This window comes from Aegilops tauschii, chromosome 7 (genome assembly GCF_002575655.3).
Source record: "Aegilops tauschii subsp. strangulata cultivar AL8/78 chromosome 7, Aet v6.0, whole genome shotgun sequence".
Lineage (NCBI taxonomy): Eukaryota > Viridiplantae > Streptophyta > Magnoliopsida > Poales > Poaceae > Aegilops > Aegilops tauschii.
In genome coordinates, this window is record NC_053041.3 from 453,490,335 (window position 1) to 453,513,724 (window position 23,390).

At 50.2% G+C, this 23,390-nt stretch overlaps 1 pseudogene; it reads right to left on the bottom strand.

Annotated features, from left to right (window-relative positions):
- Positions 1 to 5,283: 5,283 nt before the first annotated feature.
- LOC141027257 (uncharacterized) overlaps positions 5,284 to 23,390 on the bottom strand; it is a 66,086-nt pseudogene continuing 47,979 nt past the window's right edge.

Here is a 23,390-nt window from a genome sequence, read left to right on the forward strand (position 1 = left end):
TGCCAAGGGGAGTCCCATCCGGACACGGGGGAACACCCTTCATCTTGTATCTTCATGGCCCATGAGTCCAGCCCATGTCACATAGCCTGGACGCCCGAGGACCCCCTAATCCAGGACTCCCTCACCCTCCACTTCAAGTACGACGGCGTGGCGACCCTCTTCGTGAGGGTATTCCGGGAAGATGGTCGCCGCGCTGGGTGCCGCCCCGAGGACAGTAGCGGCGACGACGAGCTTTGCCTTGACGATGGCCGCGTCGACGCCGAGGGCGAGCTCACCCTCGGTGACGGCCGCGGCTTGTCCAGCAGCGTTGGTGCCTCCTCCGGTGACAGCTCCAGCAGCGACAGCTATGACCAGCTGCCACGTCGTCGGGCTCGCTTCGAGGACGGTGGCGGGTCACACCGTCGCCACGCCCCGGTGAAGTGCGAGGAGAGCTCCAACTGAGTCCGGGGTGGGGCGCCGAGGGCCAACCCTCGCGAGCCCCTGCGGGTGCGCACGCCACTTTTGCTCGTCCTTTCCTTTCTCCCTACACTTCAAGAAACAAGCATGGGGCCCTGCGGGGGCGTGTAATGATTCGTGATTTTCAAGTCGCTATGTTATGTTTATTGTTCTTGTGTTGTTATGTGGCACTCGTGTTTCATGTAGACGTAGGAGGATAACTTAGCTTGGTGCGCCCGGAGTAGTTTCATGTCTCGTGGTGCGCCTTCTGGGACCTGGTGACGCCTCCTTGTTGCTGGCTCAGGAGCCGTTGACCTCAGGAGTCGTCACAGAGCTGCAGAATTCGTTAGGTCGTCCATCGGGGGCTTTATCCTTCCCTGCGCGAGGCCTCAGTCATGGGCTAATCATGGCCTGGCGCACCATGTCGCGGTACCCGTGGTGCACAGACTTAGGAGGGTGCGCCAAGCACGAGCTCAATCGAGGGCGCCTTGCGAAGATTAGGAGAGCCGAAGCTTTGGAGCGACAGAGCTTTGGCGAGGTGTGTCCGTGGTTTAGGCTAGCCCAGCGCACGCACACACCTGCCCAGCCCCTGAACAAGGTGCGCGAGGGAGAGCGTCGGGCAACTGCCGCGCTCCTTGGCGTAAAACAAAGGACGAGCGAAGAAACAGAGAAAGAAGGGGAAACCCAGCCAAGCAATCGGCAGAGAACACCAGAACTCCAAATTCCATAAAAAGGGGCTGCAAACCAACTACAGAAAGCAAATGAACAGCCGCGTCCGGCACCTAGTCTAGTATTCTCACCAGCGCGAAGCTAAGTGCTGCCACTAGGACGTGGGAGGGAGCCCCCGAGGCCCGAGGGTGGCACTCCGGAGACTCCGGGGCGTGTACAACCCCACTCATTATTACGTGAGAGTGTCACGAGCGGAGACCTTCACATGCACTGGGCCTTGGTTCATGGGTAGAACTTCCGGAGGTGCTGGATGTTCCAGGCGTTCTGGATGGGGATCACGTCCTGCGTCACCACGCGCGCGGCGCCAGGCCTGGAGATGCGGGCAATCATAAACGGGCCCTCCCACATGGGTGAGAGCTTATGCAGCCCTTCCCTGGAGAGCACCCGCCTCAGGACGAGATCGCCCACTTCGAGCGTCCTGGAGCGAACGCTGCGGCAGTGGTACCAACGCAGCGCCAGCTGGTACCTTGCCGCTCGGGGCGAGGCTTGGCGGCGGCGTTCCTCCCCCAGCACAAGGTCCATTCCCGCGTGGCGTCCTGGCGTGCCTCGTCAAACGCCAAGACCCGTGCGGAGTGATGTTTGACCTTGTGAGGGAGAACCGCTTCGGCTCCGTAGACGAGGAAGAACGGATTCTCGCCCGTTGGCTTGGTGGCGGTGGTGCAGATGGACCACAGCACGGACTGGAGCTTGTCGCACCAACCCCTGCCGCAGGCCTCGAGCTTCTTCTTGAAGGTTCTCGTCTTGAGGCCTCTCAGGACCTCCGCATTAGCGCATTCAGCTTGACTGTTGCTCCTAGGGTGTGCCACTGAGGCGTAGCATATCTGCGTTCCAAGGTTAGCACAGTATGCTTTGATGAGATTGCTAGTGAACTGCGAGCCTTTGTCGGTGATGATGCGATTAGGGACTCCAAAACGGCTCACTAGGCCCTTGATGAACTTGACTGTGGAGCCGGCGGGGATGGTGCGGACTGCTTCCACCTCCGCCCACTTGGTGAACTTGTCGATGGCGACGTAGAGGTAGGGATAGCCCCCGGGTGCTCGGGGGAACGGGCCCAGGATATCCAGCCGCCAGACTGCGAACGGCCACGAGAGTGGGATAGTCTGGAGGCCCTGAGCAGGCTGGTGGATTTGCCTGGCATGGAACTGGCAGGCCTCACAGGATCTCACCAGCTCAGTTGCGTCATTGGGTGCCGTGGGCCAGTAGAAGCCGCTGTGGAATGCCTTGCCCACCAGGGTGCGCGACGACGAGTGATGCCCGCAGTCCCCGCCATGTATGTCAGCTAACAGCTCGCACCCTTGCCCCCTGGAGACATATCGCAAAGAAACATCATTCGACCGTTTTCGATACAGGTCACCATCCTGAATGCAGTACGCTGTAGCCTGCCGGGCCACACGCTCAGCGTCCTCCTCCTTCTATGGCAGTGTTCCTTGCGTCAGGTATGTCCTGAACTCTTCGGTACACACCCCCCTGGGGCTCTAGTGCCAGGAGCAGGCGGGCTCCAGAGGTTGGACCGCAGGCTGGAGCTCCTGAGGCTGGTGGTGGGGGAGGCCCCTCCTGAGGCAGCGCTGGGTTTGCTGCCGGTGGGGCTACCGAAGGCTTGAAGAGCCGCTCTTCGAAGACGCCAGGCTCCTGAGGTAGGCGCCTGGACGCCCTCTTGGCGATCTCGTCGGCTTCCTTGTTTGTGCCTCGGGGCACATGCTGCAGTTCCAGGCCCAAGAATTGTTTGTCCATTTTGCGTACCTCCGCGAGGTATGCCTCCATGTGCTCGTCCTTCGGCTCGTATACCTTGTTGGAGAAGTTGACGTGGAGCTGCGAGTCACCCCTGATGGTGAGGCATTTCACTCCCAAGGCCGCCTCAGCCTTGTGGCGGGCGATGAGGCCCTCGTACTCCGCGATGTTGTTGGAGACCTTCTCGCCTGCTGGAAGCAGAGCTGCACGGCGTAGTAGAGCTTGTCCTGGGTGGGCGAGGCGAGCACAGCTCCAGCCCCCGCGCCCTGACGCGTGAATGCGCCGTCGAAGTACATGACCCAGCCATCAGGCGCTTCACTTTCTGACGAGAGGGATCGGTCCTCGCCCGCTTCGGGTTCCAGAGCGTCGGTCCATTCCGCCATGAAGTCAGCGAGGGCGGCTCCCTTGATGACCCTGGTTGTGCTGAACTCCAGCTGGAATGCCTGCAGTTCGATGTTCCACTCGGTGACTCTCCCACTGCGTTGGGGCTCTGAAGCACCCTCTCCAGTGGGTAAGCTGCGACGACCTTAATGGGGTGGCCTTGAAAGTAGTGACGCAGCTTGCGCGAGGCCACTAGGAGTGCGAGTAGAAGTTTCTGTGGCATGGGGTAATGTGTTGTTGCGTCTCGTAACACCGTGCTGACAAAGTACACTGGGTGCTCAACGAGGGAGGGGGCGTCAATGGAGTCCGAGGCCTCCGGAGGTTGGGACGCCTCCCGAAGCCGGGGCACCTCTGGAGCTTGGTCGCCCATCAGGGCCTCCGTTGTCCCAGGAGCACTGTCTTGTGGGACTTGACCGTCTGCTGATGCCGCTGCAGCCTTAGGGGTGCCGTCTTGGTGTCGCATCGCCTCCACCAAAGATGCGGCGTCGCGTGGTAGGTCCTTGGTCTAGCGCTCCTCCCGGACAGCCACCATCGCCGCCCTGGTGGAATGAGGCATGGCGGCAAGGTAGAGCACCAGGGGCTCGAGGGGACGAGGCGCTACCATCACCGGTGGGCTGGTCAGGTTCCTCTTGAGGTCTTGAAACGCCAGGTCGGCCTCCAGGGTCCACTCGAATGGGCCCTTCTTTTTCATCAGCTTGAAGAATGGCAGGGCGCGCTCCCCCAGCTTGGAGATAAAGAGCCCCAGTAAGGTCACGCAGCCCGCGAGCTTTTGCATTTCCTTGAGAGTTTGCGGTGGGCTCATGTCTTCTATTGCCTTGACTTTCTCCGGATTTGCCTCGATCCCCTTGTGCGACACGAGGAAGCCTAGCAGCTTGCCGGAGGGGACGCCGAACACGCACTTCTCCGGGTTGAGCCGCAGATCCAGCTGGCGCAGGCTGGCAAAAGTCTCCTCCAGGTCCTGAATGAGGGTCTTCGCCTCCTGAGACTTTACCACGATGTCGTCGACGTAGGCTTCAGCGTTCGTCCCGAGCTGCTAGCCCAGGGCAATGTGCATCAGTCGTTGGAAGGTCGCCCCTGCGTTGCGCAGTCCGAACGGCATGCAGGTGTAGCAGTACACCCCACACGGGGTCATGAAGGCCGTCTTTTCCACGTCCTCCGCCGCCATCTTGATCTGGTGGTAACCTGAGAAAGCATCTAGAAAGCATAGTAGGTCGCACTCAGCGGTGGAGTCGACGATCTGGTCGATGCGCAGAAGCGGGAACGGGTCTTGAGGGCAGGACTTGTTGGGGTTGGTGAATACGACGCACATGCGTTCCTTCTCGCCCTTCCTGGGCAGGACGACGGGGTTTGCCAGCCACTCCGGGTACCGGACTTCGCGGATGACACTCGTTGCTTCCAGCTTGCGGGTTTCTTGGACGATGAAGGATTGCTTCTCCGTAGACCGTCGTCGCGCCTTCTGCTTCACAGGGCGCACATTGGGGCACACTCTGAAGTGATGTTCGATTACCCCCGTTGGGACCCTCACTAGCTGCTTGGGCTCCCAGGCAAATACTTCCCTGTTCGCGGTTAGGAATTTCACCAGTGCCTCTTCTTGGTCCCGGTCGAGGCCGGCGCCTATGGTGAAGGTGGCACCCGAGGCCCTGTCCTCCTCGACCGGTACTTGCTTCGTCTTGGCCCGATCTTGAGTGAACATCTGTTTCTTCTTCGCTGGTGCAGCCCCTTTAGCCCCCGGGGCGGCTCCATCGGCCTGGAGTGCCGCCGCGGCGGCCCTGAAGGCGAGCCTAAGGGCTGTAAGGGCTTCTTTGGTGTCCCCGGCTACGGTGAGTAAGCCTCTGCTTGTCGGCATCTTCATGAGGTTGTAGGCCGGATGGGTCGCTGCCATGAACTGAGCCAAGGCAGGGTACCCAAGGATGGCGTTGTACGGGAGACCGATGCAAGCAATGTCGAAGTTGATGAGCTCAGTTCGGTAGATGTCGCGGGTACCGAGGGTGACTGGAAGGCGGATCTTCCCTAGAGGGCAGGTGGAACGGCTGCTGACTCCGGAGAAGGGATGGTGGGGCGCAACCGTTCGTGCAGCACATGGAGCAAGCTAGAAGCTTCCACCGAGAGCACGTTGAGGCCAGCTCCACCGTTGATGACGGTCTTGGTGACCGCCATGTTGCAGATGGTGGGCGTGGCAAAGCATCGGGGGAGCACCCGAGCCCGCAGTGGTTGCTGGATGGTCCCTCGAGTCGAAGTGAGGTCGGCCTGGGGTGCCGCCCATCCCGGAGGAGCCCCCTGCTGCACACGGGCGGCACCTATTTGGTGGAAGAGCTCCTTGATGTGTCGATCTGAGGGCGGCGCTTGCGAGCCACCGAGGAGGGCTGCGACGGCGAGGGGCGCTGGTCCCACGAAGCACGCGACGAAGAGGTCACGCAGCTCCTTCCAGGAGGCCACAGAGGATCCCGGCAGGTTGAAACAGCCAGGCGTGCGGCACGCCAGTGAGGGCCATGGGGAACCAGTTGGCCATGACCTCGTCGTCGCCCCCGGCCTCCAGAATGGCCTCCTCGTACGCCAGCAGGAAGGCCACAGGATCCGCCAAGCTGTCATAGCGAGGCGTCATCTCCGGCTTGAACTTGTGCGGCCAACACACTTGCCGCTGAGTGCATCCGTCGATCCAGTTGGAGAAGCGGCGCCGTCCATGGGAGCATGTCGGGGAGGCGAAACGGGCGGAGAGATGAAGCTTTGGCGCACCCCTACCTGGCGCGCCAAATGTCGGATTTCAGGTTCTGGCAAACCCTTGAGGTTTGAACACTGGGGTGCGGACGAAGAACTCTCTCTCTCCCTAGCTCGCTCACTCAACGATCCACGGCCTAGATCGACAAACTCAAGGAACAAGAGACACGAGGGTTTATACTGGTTCGGGCCACCGTTGTGGTGTAATACCCTACTCCAGTGTGCGGTGGTGGATTGCCTCGCGGGCTGAGGATGAACTAGTAAAAGGGATGAACAGCCTTAGCAGGAGAGGTGTTATTGGGCTCAATGAGCTGGTGCCGGTCCGGATCTCTCTCCCTTGCTATGGAGGTGGCTAGTCCTATTTATAGAGGCCCTGGTCCTCTTCCCAAATATTAGGCGGGAAGGGATCCCTCAACGGCCAGATTTGAAGGGGGGCAGCTAGTACAAGCTATCCTAACAAAATTAGTCTTCGCCTACCAAAGGCTATGGTGGTCACGCCGCCCTGGGCTCCACGATGACCTCCATCCTGCCGTCCTGCTGGTCTTGGTCTTGTTGCACCGATATGGAAACCTTGGCCTGATGCCTCAGAACCCCGCGCCTGCGCTTGCCCCCTTGGCACCAAAGGGGAAACCGGTACACTGCGCCCGCCTGGCCTTGGTTGTCATGGCTCACGTCACGTGAACCTCGCGAGGTGCTCCTTGCATAGATGTCTCCGCCCCTCGGGAGCCAGCCTAGTGAGGCTACCCCTGGGGAGGTCTTGGTGTCGTCCGCCTCGCGAGGCTTGGCCGCTCGCGAGGGTCTTGAGTTGCTGTTGTCGATCTTGGGCCGTACCAGGCCATTGGTGGGGCCATGTCGTGGGCCGCAGGCAAGCAAGTCGAGGGACCCCCGTTCCTAGGACGCCGACAGTGTTTCCATGATGGGGTTTTGTAAACACAACATAAAACATATTATCCATGGAAACCTTAGCATTCCTTAGTTGGTTTTCATCATACCCTTTGATTTCCCGCAACAATCCAAGAGTAGTGTTGATTAACATTGTTGAAAACTTGTTCGATTATATCTAGAACGGGGACTTCTTTTTTAAGATTCTCATCAAAGATTTTATTATCCCCAAGCAAATGCCTTAGAGCATAGTCACTATTGTAAGGAATTTCATCTATCACAGGCTTTTGCTGATACATACCATAAAAATCAAAGATTTCCCTAGCTTGCCGTATTATGTAGTCAAACTCATTCATAAGAACGAGAGTGGCCAACTTTTTAGCCCTAGGATTCTTTATTTCGGGAAGCTCAAAAAACAATCTTTGCAAAGTAGGATGAGTACGAATAAATTTACTTTCAAATTTCAGAACTAGTGCTGAAATAGCATCCGCATAAGATCTAGTAGTTTTCAAGTATAGGAGCATCATCAAGACTTAGATTTCCAACACAATTGAAAAATTCTTCGATACGTTCTTTTCCCATAACGTTCCCTTGCCCTAAGATAAAAGTTTTAGCATCCAGACTACCTGTGCGTCCTATCTTAGGAGTCAAGCCATCATTTGTTGGTGCCTTACCAAAATCACTCATGATTGCAAGCAAAGAATAGATCTAGGGAGAAAACGGCGAACGGAAAAGAGGAGCGAATAAAACGGCAAATTTTTGTGAAGTGGGGGAGAGGAAAACGAGAGGCGAATGGCAAATAATGTAAATTGCAAGGAGATGAGATTTGTGATTAGGAACCTGGTATATGTTGAAGATCCTCCCCGGCAACGGCGCTAGAAATTGGCACATGGCCAGGAGACTATCTTGACTTGATCCTCCTCGGCAACAGCGCTAGAAATTCCTTTTGATGTTGCTTGAAGCTACGTCGGTATTTCCCCAACGAGGAAGGGATGATGCAGCACAACGGTGGTAGGTATTTCCCTCAGATATGAAACCAAGGTTATAGAACCAGTAGGAGAACCGAGCAACACAACGTAAACAACCCCTGCACACAAATAACAAATCCTCGCAACCCGACGTGTTAAAGGGGTTGTCAATCCCTTCCGGGGTACTGCGCCTCAAGATAGGCAAACAGACGTGAGATAATTTGTAGTAGATTGTTAGATCGAACGCCAAACAAAATAAATAGAAATAAAACACAGCAAGGTATTTTTGTATTTTTGGTTTAATAGATCTGAAAATAAATGCAAGAGAAAAGTATATCGCAAAGGCAAATATATGAGAAAGAAGACCCGAGGGCCGTAGGTTTCACTAGTGGCTTCTCTCGAGAAAAATAGCAAACGGTGGGTAAACAAATTTTTGTTGGGCAATTGATAGAACTTCAAATAATCATGACGATATATAGGCAATGATCATTATATAGGCATCACGTCCAAGATTAGTAGACCGACTCCTGCCTGCATCTACTACTATTACTCCACACATCGACCGCTATCCAGCATGCATCTAGTGTATTAAGTTCATGGAAAAACGGAGTAATGCAATAAGAATGATGACATGATGTAGACAAGATCTATCTATGTAGAGATAGACCCCATCATTTTATCCTTAGTAGCAATCATACATACGTGCTGTTTCCCTTTCTATCACTGGGATCAAGCACTGTAAGATCGAACCCACTACAAAGCACCTCTTCCCATTGCAAGATAAATATATCAAGTTGGCCAAACAAAACCCAAATATCGGAGAAGAAATACGAGGCTATAAGCAATCATGCATATAAGAGATCAAAGAAACTCAAATAACTTTCATGGATATAAAAAGATATAACTGATCATAAACTCAAAGTTCATCAGATCCCAACAAACACACCGCAAAAGAGTTACATCATATGGATCTCCAAGAGACCATTGTACTGAGAATTCAGAGAGAGAGATGAAGCCATCTAACTACTAACTACGGACCCGAAGGTCTACAAAGAACTACTCACACATCATCGGAGAGGCACCAATGGAGGTGGTGAACCCCATCCGAGATGGTGTCTAGATTGGATCTGGTGGTTCTGGACCCTGCGGCGGCTGGATGAATATTTCGTCGACTCCCCTAGGGTTTCTGGAATATTGGGGTATTTATAGAGCAAAGAGGCAGTCCAGGGGGCACCCGAGGTGGGCACAACCCACCAAGGCGTGCCTGGGCCTCCTCGCGCGCCTTGGTGGGTTGTGCTCTCCTCGGAGCACCCCCGGCGCAGCCAAGGCCCATTATGTGTCTTCTGGTCCATAAAAATTCTCCGTAAAGTTTCGTGGCATTTGGACTCTGTCTGATATTGATTTCCTGCGATGTAAAAAAACATGCAAAAAACAACAACTGGCACTTGGCACTATGTCAATAGGTTAGTACCAAAAAATGATATAAAATGACTATAAAATGATTATAAAACATCCAAGATTGATAATATAATAGCATGGAACAATAAAAAATTATAGATACGTTGGAGACGTATCAGCATGCAACACTGAAACGTACACATGCACGCATGCAACACTCGCACGCCTGCATGCACACAACACACGACGCAAGACACACGCTCAACCTATACGTGCATGCACCCTTTGTTAAGGACATGGATTGTTACGGGTATTAATCAATCTTATCTGTGATAAGAAGAACATTGATGTTTGCAGCGGTCTTTATGAATCACAATGTATCGAACGGGCTATCAAAGTATATATAAAATTTTTAAAATTCTCTTACATTATATAGTTGGCTTATCTACATGAAATAGATGACGTCACAGTCAATGAACAATCATCGGTTTATGAAATGCCCACAACTGACCGCCTTGGCCCACCAAAAGTTCCTCTGCCGTGCGCTGCCTGTGTTGGGTCACTGACATGCAGGCCATGTACCCAAAGATCCCACACATCAGTGGAAGAACGATGCGGTGTCATACGTCAGAGTCGAGGGCGCCACTCGCTACACGCCCGGCTGAACACGCCTCCTTGCCGCATTCAAACGCCTCGATGAAACCCGTGTGGAAGCCGAGAAACCCACTCTGGACACACGTCCGTTCATGACCGGGCCGGCATTAAATGCAACGCCGGCCGAGCTCCTCCCATCCGCCGTCTATTTAATCTCCTATTTAAACGAGGCCAGACGCCAGCCAAGAATCGCACACCTTCGCCGCTCCTTATCTCCTCCTTCACCATTTTGTCCACTCTTACAATGGCTTATGAAGAGTAGTTATCCCGCATCCAAGCCGGCTGGGCGGCCCGCCGAGCCCGCCGGATACGAGCTATGCAGCTCGCTGATCCACCTCCCTCCCCTCGCTTGACGGAGCCAGTTGTCGCCCGAAGCCGGTGCGCGGTTCAGCAACTCGCCGCTCTAGGCCAGCTCGTCGCCCCAAGCCGGTGCACGGGTGTCATCGCTTCCGTCCACGCCGCCGCCTTGTACCGCGCCTCCCGTGTCTGTGACCGCGTCTCCCATTTCTGTGGCCGAGACTCCCATGCCGGCGGTCGCGCCATGCAAGCAGAGACAGAAGCCGGGTGCGCGGAGAATGACGAGTCGGTGGACAGCGCCTCCGCGTCCGCCGCCATCATCGAGGAGAAGTAGAACACGGGAGACCGTCGCCGCTTGGGTCCCATGAAGGCCACCGCGAGGGCGACGCCGGCGTACACATCAAGTATCTTGCCGGATCCTTTTGTTTCGAGGTCCTTCGTCGACCCCGCATGGGCTCCACAGAAGCAGAGAAGCCCCCATCCACCTTTATCTTGGGCATCAGCCAACGATATCAGTTGGGCAGTGGGGAAGCAAGCCGTCCTTTGCGCTGAAGCATATACCTCCGGGGCTCCCGGTAGTCCGGTGATCATGCTGCCGGACATGAGTGACGGTGTCCTGGACTAGGGGGTACTCACCATGTCGTCTCCCAATCAGTTAGATTGGGCCGAGGACCCCCACGGCCGTATACTCATGGGCCAGTTTGGACAGCCCCTGCCGCATACAAGGAAGACTCCACAAGACTTGGCGCCCAAGACAAGGACTCTCCTAAACCCTAGGCCTCTGGTGTGTTATATAAACCGAGGCCAGGCTAGTCCATAGACAATCTCATATTCATTACTACAATCTCGTGGTAGATACATGTACTCTGTACTACACCCATATGAAAACAATCAAAAGCAGCATCTAGGGTATTATCTCTTCAAGAGAGCCCGAAGCTGGGTAAAACCCCATGTCCATGTTACCATCGCTCCAAGACGCCTTGCTTAGGACCCCTACTACGAGATACGCCGGATATTGAACCGACATTGGTGCTTTCATTGAGAGCCTGCTAGGTGATCGCCGTGGATCGATGGGATGATCAGGTTATATCTTTTAGTTGAATTCACACGGAATAAATTGATTCCTTTGTGAATAGTTTCTTCAGCCTTGCTATTCTATTTTCAGATCAGCTTTTGCCTCGCTGGTGGCGGCAATTTTCGCGCAAGATCGGACGAAGGCAGGCTGGGGTGCGCGCACAGTTCGGATGGCGCTCCTCAATCCTCATGGATTAGTTGTTAGCAACTGCCTATGTCTTCGGACAAATGCCCAAGGGCAGCATCGAGCAAGACCATACGGAAGCACGTGCGTGCACGGATCCAAGGGCATGTTGGCTGGTAAAAGCTACCCAGGCTAAGTATCCAACGCGTTTTTCTTTTTTCTCCATAGTACTCTCTCCTGCTTGAAGTAGAGATCAATTTAACCCTAGTACTGGTTCTATTAAGTACTACTTGATCTGTCCAAGTGTCGTCTGAAGTTCTAACGGCTGCGACCACGTTCGTGGGCAATCTAATTAAGTTTGTTTGAGATTGATTTTAGATCAGATCAGGAATTTCCTTTGCACTGGTGGCGGTTAAGCACTAAAAATCTGCATGGCCGAGGACCATGTGGCGGCAACGTACGAACACCAGCAATATACTGGTCTGCTGAGCGCTGGCTTCACCCGCACACGTTCTGAGGAGCCTGGAACAATCTAGTTCAGACGGCGCGACACACAGGGAGATATTCCATCCTTCCTTTTGTCTTTATACTATTGTTTAATGGCAGTCCTTCGGTTAGTGGTCTGTCTTTCGTGCAGGCATACTGCACGTATTAGAATGATTGGTTTTACCCTGCCGTGAGTAGTAGTACTACTACTTGGACTATTTGCTAACACTCGCGTGAGATGCTAGAACTCCACCGCCTTGTTTGATTTGGATTTGATGTTGATTACTACATCATCTGCTAATTGCCTCACGAGACATCTATCGCAGTACGACCTATGTTCGCATCCGCAGCCTGGCGATACATCGGATCCGGACTCAATCCAGCCCACGGTGATCCGGCCGAAGAGATAGTGCGGCGCAGTGCATCGATCAGAGCTCGGCTCGATGGCAGCACACCACAGGGGGATTTGTTTCTTCTCCTTTTTAATTCAATACCTACGTAATCGATCGCTGGTTCTCTTCTACTAACAAATACATAGAATAAATGTGCTACTAAGCACATCGAGGACTGGCTTTGCAGCATGTTCGGCACGGACCAGTTCGTCCGTTGCTTCGGTCTGCTATAGTTATCGCTGCTGGTGTTCAGGTTTTATTTTTCCAAATTATTCATTTAGCATTATTATACCCAGAATATTTTCTGTTGGCATGTACTGCATTATTTTGGTAGATACATTCTATCGACGTTTGTACCTGCCATCGGTCCGGCCAGCCTCTCGTTGTCGCCTGGGCAGGCCGACCTTCGTCGACATCACCGTGCCACGACGCCATCGCACCGTCGAGATAGCCTCAGCGCTCAGGCCATATTTACCAGACCTTTTCACTTCACATAAATTAATTATGCACCTTTCTTTTCATTATTATTATTTCTTGGTTGCACTACTTTGTGTGTGCAGGCCAACTATTTAGGTTGGGCCGTGCTAACACCTCGGCAAGACAATGTCGTCGTCCTGCCCGCGTCAATCAAGTTGTGGCGTCGCCTCGCCGCGCATTTTCGTGTCAGCATCTTCGCGCGGCCACTCTGTTGGGACGACCCCGGCGCTCAAGCCATACTTCACTTAAATGAATTAAGTAGAAGAATTTTTATTTATTTATTATTTTTTGCTATTACTTCTGGCTCGCACCATCTTATGTGTGCAGACAGAGGATTTGTGTCGGGCAGCGCTATCACCACGCCGTACCGACCTGGCATGTTGATGTCACCTCTCCGATCTACCGCGTCAACTCGGCTGGACCTGGGGCTCCGCCACCGCTTTATTAATCCACTCGGGGGACTTTGGCCTCACACTGCTGTCCTGCTCCATCACCTCGGCTAGACTGGGGCCTTCACCTCTTCGGAGTGCCGAGCTCTTTGCTCGGCCACATCGGGCTTAGGGGCTGAGACCTTGTCCCGCACCAAGCTCGGACCACGTCATCAACACCGAGCACATTAACCAGCTAAGTCGCTTTCATGCTCAAAAACCTTCAGTTTTAAATTTTGTTTGGTTCGACCAAGCATTATACTTTTTTGGCAAAAAGTTGTTTGTGAAAAACTCCCTTGTCAAAACTTCATTTGTGACACACAAATTCAAATACCCCGTTTACTTGGGGTCTTCCATTATGAAGCTTTTCCTCTTGCATATGATTATACTTGTATGGCTTCGTTCCTTGTTCGTGTATTATGCCACAATATGCACCATATTGACTTAAGTGTTCCGCAAGCTGGGTTGCCTGGCTCCTGTGTTTATCCCTACGTTCCCGATTGTTCGGCTAGGGAGTAAAGGGAGCACCTCTGCGATTGTCACGATCGGGTCATCCGAGCTCGGACCTCAGACTGGGTGAATAGCACTCTTATTGTTTTCAATTATGGTCGGTGCACAACGGAACTCATGAATACAAAAAATCTATTGCACAAGTCTCATAGTAACAATGAGCAAACGAAGAAAGGTATCGGTGGGGGTACTATTTTCTTCGAAGATGCTTCTTACACTTCGTCAGTAATATAGCATAAGTTCCCTGAGCACGCTTTGTCTGTTACAGCCTTATGGCCTGATTGCCTGGTTATCAGAAACACCGTCGATATTCTCGACAGGTGGAGTACATAACACTTTTCGGCCCTTGACCGAAGAGGGAGAAGCCGACGGTCGGTTAAGACGCGTTTAAAGTTTGGCTGAACACATATATGATATAATACTTTGGTACATACAATCATTATACATAAAATTCTTTTACCCAAGTCAATTGGGGGCTCTTAAATTTATATGAGCTGTTTTATAGTAAATGTGTTTTCTTCTTGGTCGTCGCAAAGTCTTTTTCTACCGCTCCTTTTTCCACTCGAATATATGGTCAATAGCCGGATAGCCTGTCTTCTTCTCTAAAAGCCGCTCAAGTGTAGTTCGCTAAACTGGCTTCAGAGAAGTACTCCGCCTTTGGGATAAGGAGTTTAAAGCCGTAGGCTGACCCGCGTGAAGTCTTGAGATCAGATGTGTCATGTTAAAGCACGACAGAAGCACAATTTTTTCCCAACTTTCGGATTGGCACCGAACACTTGATCTTGTTCGGACGTCAAGTTTTTACTGACGTTTTTTGGTTTTACAAGCTTATGGCACTTTTAAACTATTTGTGTGTTTCCAGCATAAGTCTCGCAGTACAACGCCGGACACCTTTAGAGATTCGGCAAAAACATTCTCGGATATTGCTATATATGCATCGGTTTTGAATTGTGTCTACGGTCAATAGTTGGGTTGCCCGGCTCCTGTGCTTGCCTCCTACGTTCTGCTTTGTTCGGCTAGGTGTGCAAAGGGAGAACCACTGCGATTGTGCTTCTAGCTCGCATGGTTAAGCACCTCAGTGGAGAAAGCCGAAAACTGACTGTCACGATAAGCATAAACTGGTCAGCGATCCGATGACTATGTCAAATGACGGGCCATTCATAACATTAGCCGAAGTGTTTACGGCTTGACCTCAGCTGTCGTCGAACACTAACCGGGGGCTCGTAGATAGCTTCCCCAGTTTAAAGCTCCTATGACTAATTGAAAGTTATAAAGCCCGGATATCTGATTGCCTCGTTTCCGCTAACACAACCGCCTTCGGGCACCGAGACGTCGGCTAAGGGTTGTCTTGTTATTGCGGAAACACCCTGTGTAGTAGCTACAAAGGGGTCGAAGCCGACGATGGGCCACTTTCAACTGATAAACGGTCGCAATGGAGTCAAAATAAGTATATATCATCAGCGTTTGCATTCGTTATACAAGCGTTGCCTTCCATAATTATCATTACATAAAGCCATAAATATGCATCAATTTGACTTAAGATTTTGGCCAAGCTGGGTTGCCTGGCTCCTGTGCTTACCCCTGCGTTCGCGATTGTTCGGCTAGGTGGTAAAGGGAGCACCTCTGTGATTGTTACTACTGGGTCATCCAAGTTAGTACTGGGTGAAGCCGAAAGCTAGCAATCTTAAAGGATCACATTGGTCGGCAACGATGGAAGTGAAAATTTTGGTTCATTAATACCCTAGAGTTTGGGAACTTTCCCCGAACTAAATCCTCAATATTTTCCTCCCACATTGATCGAAGGTGAGGTTTCATGGTCATGATAAGCATGATGACCCAAGGAAAGGAACCGATAGCGGGACTATTTTCTTTCGAAGATGTTTCTTACGTTAAAAAGTAATATAAATATCTCTCTGCGTACCTTTATTTATAAAACCGTATGGCTGGATTGCCTTGTTTGCCGTAAATCTTTGCCCTCATAAAGGCTTTATAAAGTAGGATAAACACTCCTCGGCTGCTGGCAGAGGAGGTTTAAGCCGATGGTTGGTCAACATAGTTTTGTACAATGCGGATCCGAGCATTAATGATGTAAAGTACTTGTATACATAGAATCATTGCAAATAATTTGTGATTTTACTCTGGATATCGATCCTTAATTCGGCCACTCGCGCCCACATTAAGGCTCGGGAGCTACTGGGCTTCGTGCTTATCATTTACAAATATTAAAGGGGTACATCAATCCCCTGATCTGGTGTTGCCACCCGACCAGTGTCTCGGGGGCTACTACATTGCCTATTCAATGCAGAAAATTCAAAGTGCTCAGTGTTCGCCTTGACCGAACTATGCGCAAACGCGTCTTCGAACAACAATAGGTACCATATGGACCTATCCGGCATCAAGCTGGTATATTACGATGACTTCTCAAAACCCTCTTCAAGGGTCCAACCGCCGATCACTATCTCCTCTAAAGTGCATCTCGGAATTTTAGGCCGACACATACCTTGAGGGCTACTGGCTACATATCTTGTCAGTAATTAAATTGCATCAATCGGAAATAAAATCCGCATACAATCAGCCCAAGCCCAAGGTGGTGCGTCACGTCTGAATCAGTCCGGCATAAAGCTCGGGCGCCAATGGCTGGCTCCATAGAGGGCATTTCCGACATTAAGTTCGGCTAAACTCCTTCAACTTTTTTGAACCAAGGTGATCTATGACACCTCGGATGCAGTTTGGCGTTGGAGCTCGACTGTAACAATACTCTTCGAATACATTCCGGTGGTGGAGCTCGGATACATTCCGGCGTTGGAGCTCGGAAGCGGTCCGGCGTTGGTGCTCGGATGCAAAAGATACCTCGAATGTAGTCCGGTGTTGGAGCTCGGACGCAGGAGGACACTGCCGCCCGGGAACAACTTCAAACCCGAGGTGTGGCATAAAAATAATAAGGCATTAATAAAGGCCGGAAACTTAAATGGGCTCCTCGGATACCCGATGTGTAAACTCTTCGGATTGACTTCGGCGATCCTCAAGATCGAAGATAGAAAGATTTGTTGAACCAGTTTTCAAGACCGGCGACCGAAGATGAAGAATAGTTCGGAAGAATCGAGGAGCGTCCCCAACTTGAAGACCGGTTCAGGGGGCTACTGACGGTGTCCTGGACTAGGGGGTACTGACCATGTCGTCTCCCGATCAGTTAGATTGGGCCGAGGACCCCCACGGCCGTATACTCATGGGCCAGTTTGGATAGCCCCTGCCGCATACAAGGAAGACTCCACAAGACTTGGCGCCCAAGACAAGGACTCTCCTAAACCCTAGGCCTCCGGTGTGTTATATAAACCGAGGCCAGGCTAGTCAATAGACAATCTCATATTCATTACTACAATCTCGTGGTAGATACATGTACTCTGTACTACACCCATATGAAAACAATCAAAAGCAGCATGTAGGGTATTATCTCTTCAAAAGAGCCCGAAGCTGGGTAAAACCCCATGTCCATGTTACCATCGCTCCAAGACGCCTAGCTTAGGACCCCTACTACGAGATACGCCGGATATTGAACCGACAATGAGGAACACAAATGGATCGGCGGGCGACCATTTAGGCCAGGTATTATATACCTGTGCTGTCTAGAACTAGCACCGCTTAGTTGATTTGAATGTAATGAAATCATTCAAGTTTGTATGAAAATCCGGTATTTTATATGAATTTCATCATTGTTTATATGAAATATCGCCGTGTTTGCATGAATTTCGTCCGGTTGGTTGAGTTTCTATCAGAATGTGTGCGGCAACAGTTGGATGGCGTAATTTGCGGGTCGCCGGTCGGTCTACGGCCGGCTCGGGCGGCGTGGTGGGACAAAAAAAAGCACAGCTCATGCGAGCTCATCTCCAACGTGCGCGCTGGAGGATGCATGAGCACCCGAGCCATTCCTCGTTCATCGGTGGCAAAGGCAACGGGCGACAAAAGGGTCGCCAATATTTGGGCTACCCCGGGCAAGATCCAAATAGCCCCTCCCAGCACATTCAAATCCCTCATTCGCCGTGAAATTTTACCATGGTTTGTTTTCATGGACTAGCAAGATGCCCGTGCATTGCACGGAACATCAAGATGCATTTTTTTACAAAACACTTGTTGTGATTGACCCATGCAGGAGTAATCCCATGTCTAAAAACTAATGATATCTCGAGAATTTTATCGGAAAAATGGTATCTCGAGAATTTCATCAAAAAAATGATATCTCGGGAAAGATGAGAGATAAGGTGATGAGGAGTGGGGCGTGGTGGTGACTGGTGGTCGGACTGGGCGGAGGCATGGGGATGGACGAAGCATTATGTCTAGGTTTGTATCTCTCTCACACACACCCACATAGGTGGGGGACGTGCACGAAGAGAAGAGGTGCACGCACGGCGCACATACTCCCGTCTCTTTCCCAACCACACCCGCGCAGGTACACGGTGGGGCTCATTTCTGTATGAAAAGGCAGCCCACATGGTAATTTGAAACGTGTACTGGTTGTCCACTTGATGGAGGATCATGTACCACGGGTGAACAAACAAATTGCGACTTGACGTGTTATGTTAAAAAAGAGGCAAACCATGTGGGGCCTATGTTAGAGGCAAGGCTCTATACATTGGAGTACTTTTGATGTGTCCCGTCAACTCGCAGAACGACGAGATGCTTGCTTTAGTACGCCATCTCCCCCACCCACGGGCGCAGTGGCTCGCAAAGCGAGGTGAAGCTTTCTTACTACTCCCTCCGTTTACTCCTCGCCCCTACCTTGGTTAGAGAGATTATCATATTGTTTGAAATATATGTCTTTTAGTAGTAGGAGTAGTACAGTGGTACATAGGAGTAGTACTACAGCAATTTCCTTGGAGTCCGTGGCGCAGCAAACTACCCTAGGCTATGTTACTACTCCCTTCTTTCCGGTTTATGGCTCAATTTCAAAATCTCTCCAACCAAGGTAGACGGTGAGTGGTGGAATTAATTTCGTAGTTTGCACAAGTAATTAGTACGCTCGTCTTTCTCAAGAAGTTATGTTTACCAAGGCATTAATTAGAACGAATGCATGCATGACCACTAAATTTCCATGAACTTCTACATGCATTGGTGAGTTTTCTCTTGACACTGCTTGCATCGGGTGATTTAACGCACCTCGAAATCCAAACATGTGATGGTACTACTATTACTAGTAGAATTGAGACTTATAAAACAGAAAAACGAATTTTTTTAGATGAGCCCTATAAACCGGAAAGGAGGGAGTAGATTGCTTCATTTATTAGTTCATAGACTCATTTTGCCTTGGAAAGCGCTATGTTACAGTAACATATTATGTTACCACAAGCACCTCTTTCCTCATTAAATACTTTCCACATGAGCAAAATTGTCTTGGGATATGTTAAGTTACTGGCTAAGTTATCCCCACTATGACTAGCCTAAGTAGTACTACCTCCATAGTGGGTACGTACTCCGTAAAATCAGATTTTACCAAAACTAAGTCGCTCAACCTTTATTTTCTTGTTTCCTTCCTGCCTCATTGCCTCGAACAGACAACGCCAAACTCCCCTGCCTGACGCACGGGAAAAGACCCGCCCTCGCCTTTTTTAGTCCGGGTTTGTCTTGATGGATCGCGCGAAGCAGCAAAAACCAAGCCGTTTTTTGTACTCCTCCGTCGATGCTCGCTTTTATGAATTTTGTACTTCCTGCCGCCGACATGTGGGACATATAGCAACCGGGTTGATGTGTCATGCACCAAATAACAGTGCAGAACAGCAGGGGGACGCACCCAAGTCATACCGCCCAGTAGTAGTAATGAGCAATGAGACGTCAAATCACAATGCCGCACCTTCCCAGACAGACGAAGCAACCATTATTTCACACTTTGCTTCGCCATCATCTCCTTCAAGAAAACCACGTATTTCTTCTGCCATTGTTCTGCCTCAAGAGGGACGCGCATCGCCTTGGTACATCATGACACGTGGGACCGCATGACAGGCCATGCTCCCACGCCCATTGCTCGGTAAAATCACCTCATTTTACTACTTCCTCCGTATCGGTTTACAGGGCATGCACGTCGTTCTAGGTTGAGAATTTAACTGGCTATATATGTGATGAACAGTATATGTTTAGAAACTACATCCGCTTAAGAATCCAATGATATACTTTTTGTGAGATAGTAACTCATATTTAGTTAGTCAAATAGATGGCCTAGAACTACGTGCATGCCCTATAAACCGAGACGGAGAGGGTAGTACAGTATCTTTTTAGATCATAGTCGGGATTCACCAAGGAGCAAAACCAAGTGGTAGGCTGCTCCTTTCGTGTTGGCGTAGCAACTCAAGTAGGGTCAGTCCGCACACGAAATGGCGACACACTTAAAAGGACCCCTTTGGCCGACATGTGGCTCATCCATCATCTTGTTCCATGTGCGATGCATCAAATTACAGTTCGGAGCAGCGGTTGGACTTTGAGGCACCCCGGTCGTAGTGCCGCAGTAGTAGTAAATGAGCGATGAGGGGTCAAATCACAAAGCCCCACCTTTCCCGCATTAAGCTGGACGGATGAAGCAACCATCATTTCACTCTAGGGCGCAAGAGCATAAAGAAAAGAGAAAACCAATGATGCGTGTGGTACCTACCTAGGGTAGGGGCCTCCACTACAAATCCTTTTTTTAAAGCGCCTCCACTACAAATCCGCTTCTCCCTCGTCCTCTTGAAGAAAACCAATGATGCGTGCGGCGGTAGGGTTTGTACGAGTACTACAGCGTGCGTGGCCACATCGTAGTAAACTGGAGAGGGATTGAGTTCGAGTCGACACCTTAATATGTGTGGGCCACTTGGTTTACGGGAACGAGGCAGCATTTTGGGTTCGGGGACCAGTGGAGATATACGTACAAAAATTTGTGGACGTAGGTTCGACCGAAAGTCAATGATGCATGGGCCCTGCATTTTGATATACCTGCGGCCGCGTGAAATTTGCTACTCTACTCAAAATAATGCATAAAAGTTCCTCCAAAAACATCTATAACTAATGGGAAGTGGATGTATGCTTAAAATGAAAATGTAATACTCCCTCCGTCTAGGTGTATAAGTCATCTTAGGTTCTTTTGCTAGTTAATAACATTCCATGCAATGAATTAACCACTGCATGTCATGCTTGAAAGTCTCAAGCCATTGAAAGCATGCACGACCCACATCTCTTATTGGTTGATATGTCACGAAACAAGCAACGAGGAGGGAGTTAATGTACCGTGCCTAAGTGTTTTGGGGTTATTTGGTTTTTGGAAGATGACTTACACACCTAGACGGAGGGAGTACAAAGGGAAAAAGGAATTGCAGTTAAAAGAATGACATTTCTAACAAAAATGTGAATGTGAACTACATATGTGTGCACGTGACCAACACATACATTGTCAATACAAAATCTAATGCAAGAAATAACTTATGAGTAACATGCATGAATTGATGATGTGGCGCTTGCATGCATAGAGTACAAATACAATGTGATTTATGACTTGCATGCATGACGTGTTCTTTTGCCATAGTTGCATGTCTAGGAAAAAGCTACTAGTGGGTTGTACTAGCTATTTAGGAATAGAAGATGTATGCATGGAAGTTGTAGGGAAAGAGATGACATGTATCTCAATTCCTATGAGTAGGGATTGGAAAAGAGATGTCATTTGGTTCACATCATTGGAACTTTTCTATTGAATCTAGAGATGACATGTATCTCAACTCCTATGAGGAGGGATTAGAAAAGAGATGTCATTTGGTTCACATCATCGGAACTTTTCTATTGAATATACACTAATGTTTATTTTCCTTTGAAATTATGGGAGTATAGGAATCCATTCATATGAATCAAGTGGCTCTAAAGCTATAAAAATGATATCATGTTTATTTACTTTGAAATGTGGAGTATATGAATCTATTCCTATGAACCAATTGGCTCTAAAGGAAAAAATCCTATAAAAATCATATCATATAGAGTTCCTATGATATTCCTCCACACCAAAGGATGGTTGAAATTGCTGCAGGTGATACAACGGTCTTTCATTGTAGACTCTTCCCCCATCTTTATAGTTACCTCTCGAAGATAAATGAAATGATATATACTAGGTATTCTATATGTTCATTTTGGTACAGGAAAACTCGGTAAAAGTTTGCGAGGTTCGAATTTTCAATAAAGCTATATGCACTGCATTTTGGAATGGAGGGAGGAGCATACGGCAGTTGCTAACATTCACATGGAAGATTTAAGTGTAGGAGGAGTGGTTGTTGTTAAATGACATGGCAAAGCTGATACTATCGGATGCCGATCTAACGGTTCTTACGGCGTTCGTAAGGAAACGGCTTGTGGCGAACGTTTGTCGGATAATGATTTATGGACACATGCATTGCATTGATACGTGCCCCCTCTCTCTCACGCACAGACGCACCCTCACGAGTCACGACTCTCCCGAGTCCTCTCGCACCCACCATCTATCTGCAGGTAGACGTCACACACATATGTTCTCTTCACACCCTACCCTCAGAACTTCTAAAAAACAAAAGACATCGTGCGCCTTTTATTTTAACTCACACGTCACACACTTATACTATTACTCTTGTGGCGAACGTTCATTGGGCATAGTATATTGTACTCTCACAAAGAGAAGCGGTGCACGTATGCACTAGTTCTCTCACAACCACTCACGATTACACATAGGAGCGCATTTTTTTGAAGCTGGTACAACAAAATCACTCCACTATATATATAAGCAGGAGCCTTAGAGCTTGCTTTACTAGGGTTCCTCTCTTTCACTCTATCATGCTCTCCAGATCTAAGCAAGACATAGGTGGCCACACTCTCCCTCTGCTCACGGCTGGTCACAAATCCGGCCGGACCACCTCGACCGGGGCAGGGGTGTAGGTGCATCGTTCACGCTGTCGTCGGCGGCGAGGGAGGGCCTCTGACCCCTTCTTCCTCCCTGCAATATTGGGGCCAAGATGCGGCCTCCCGACACCGTCTTTGCCTCATGCCTTCGACCCTCGGGATATATTCCTTCGAAACCTGCCTTGCTCTACTGCCCCAGCTCCCCACGTGGCTCCATGTGGATCTTTTTCTACTTCTGTTGGCCGTTCCAAAGCCACCTAGACTTTTACTATTCTTAGAGGTAAAGCTAGTTCATACAGTCGAATCTAGGACTTGGTTCTAAGAGGAAACGGGGGAAAGTAGTAGATACTGGCTACCCAACCGGTCTCTTGGTTGAAAAGGCGAAGAGTGCATGGTGGATGGCGAAGGGTGGGGGGAAGTGGACCTGTCAATTGGTCGAAAAAGGAAAGAAAGTGAGGGGTGTTGGGAGACAACGCAAATGAGAATGAGCAGGTCTAGATTTCCTGTGCTCACATAGGAAAATGTCGCCGGGGAGATAAAATGGGACAAATGCAGACATGATCCCTGAGTGTTTGCCTCTCTCGACAACCACATCTGCCTCACCACTTTATGCCCTTGCTGTCCCTACGCCCGTATCGCTACCATTAATGTGAAATCACATGAAGCATTCAGCAATGCCACCTAATGTCACTATAAGTAATGGTCTAGTGACGTCGATAAATTGAAGCAATGCCACCACCATTTTATAAAGTGCTTCCGTCTTGCTTTATTTCCCATGAATTGTGTTTTTGCAGTTACACTTAAATCTCACGCCGCTAACATTGCTTCATCCTAGTGGAAC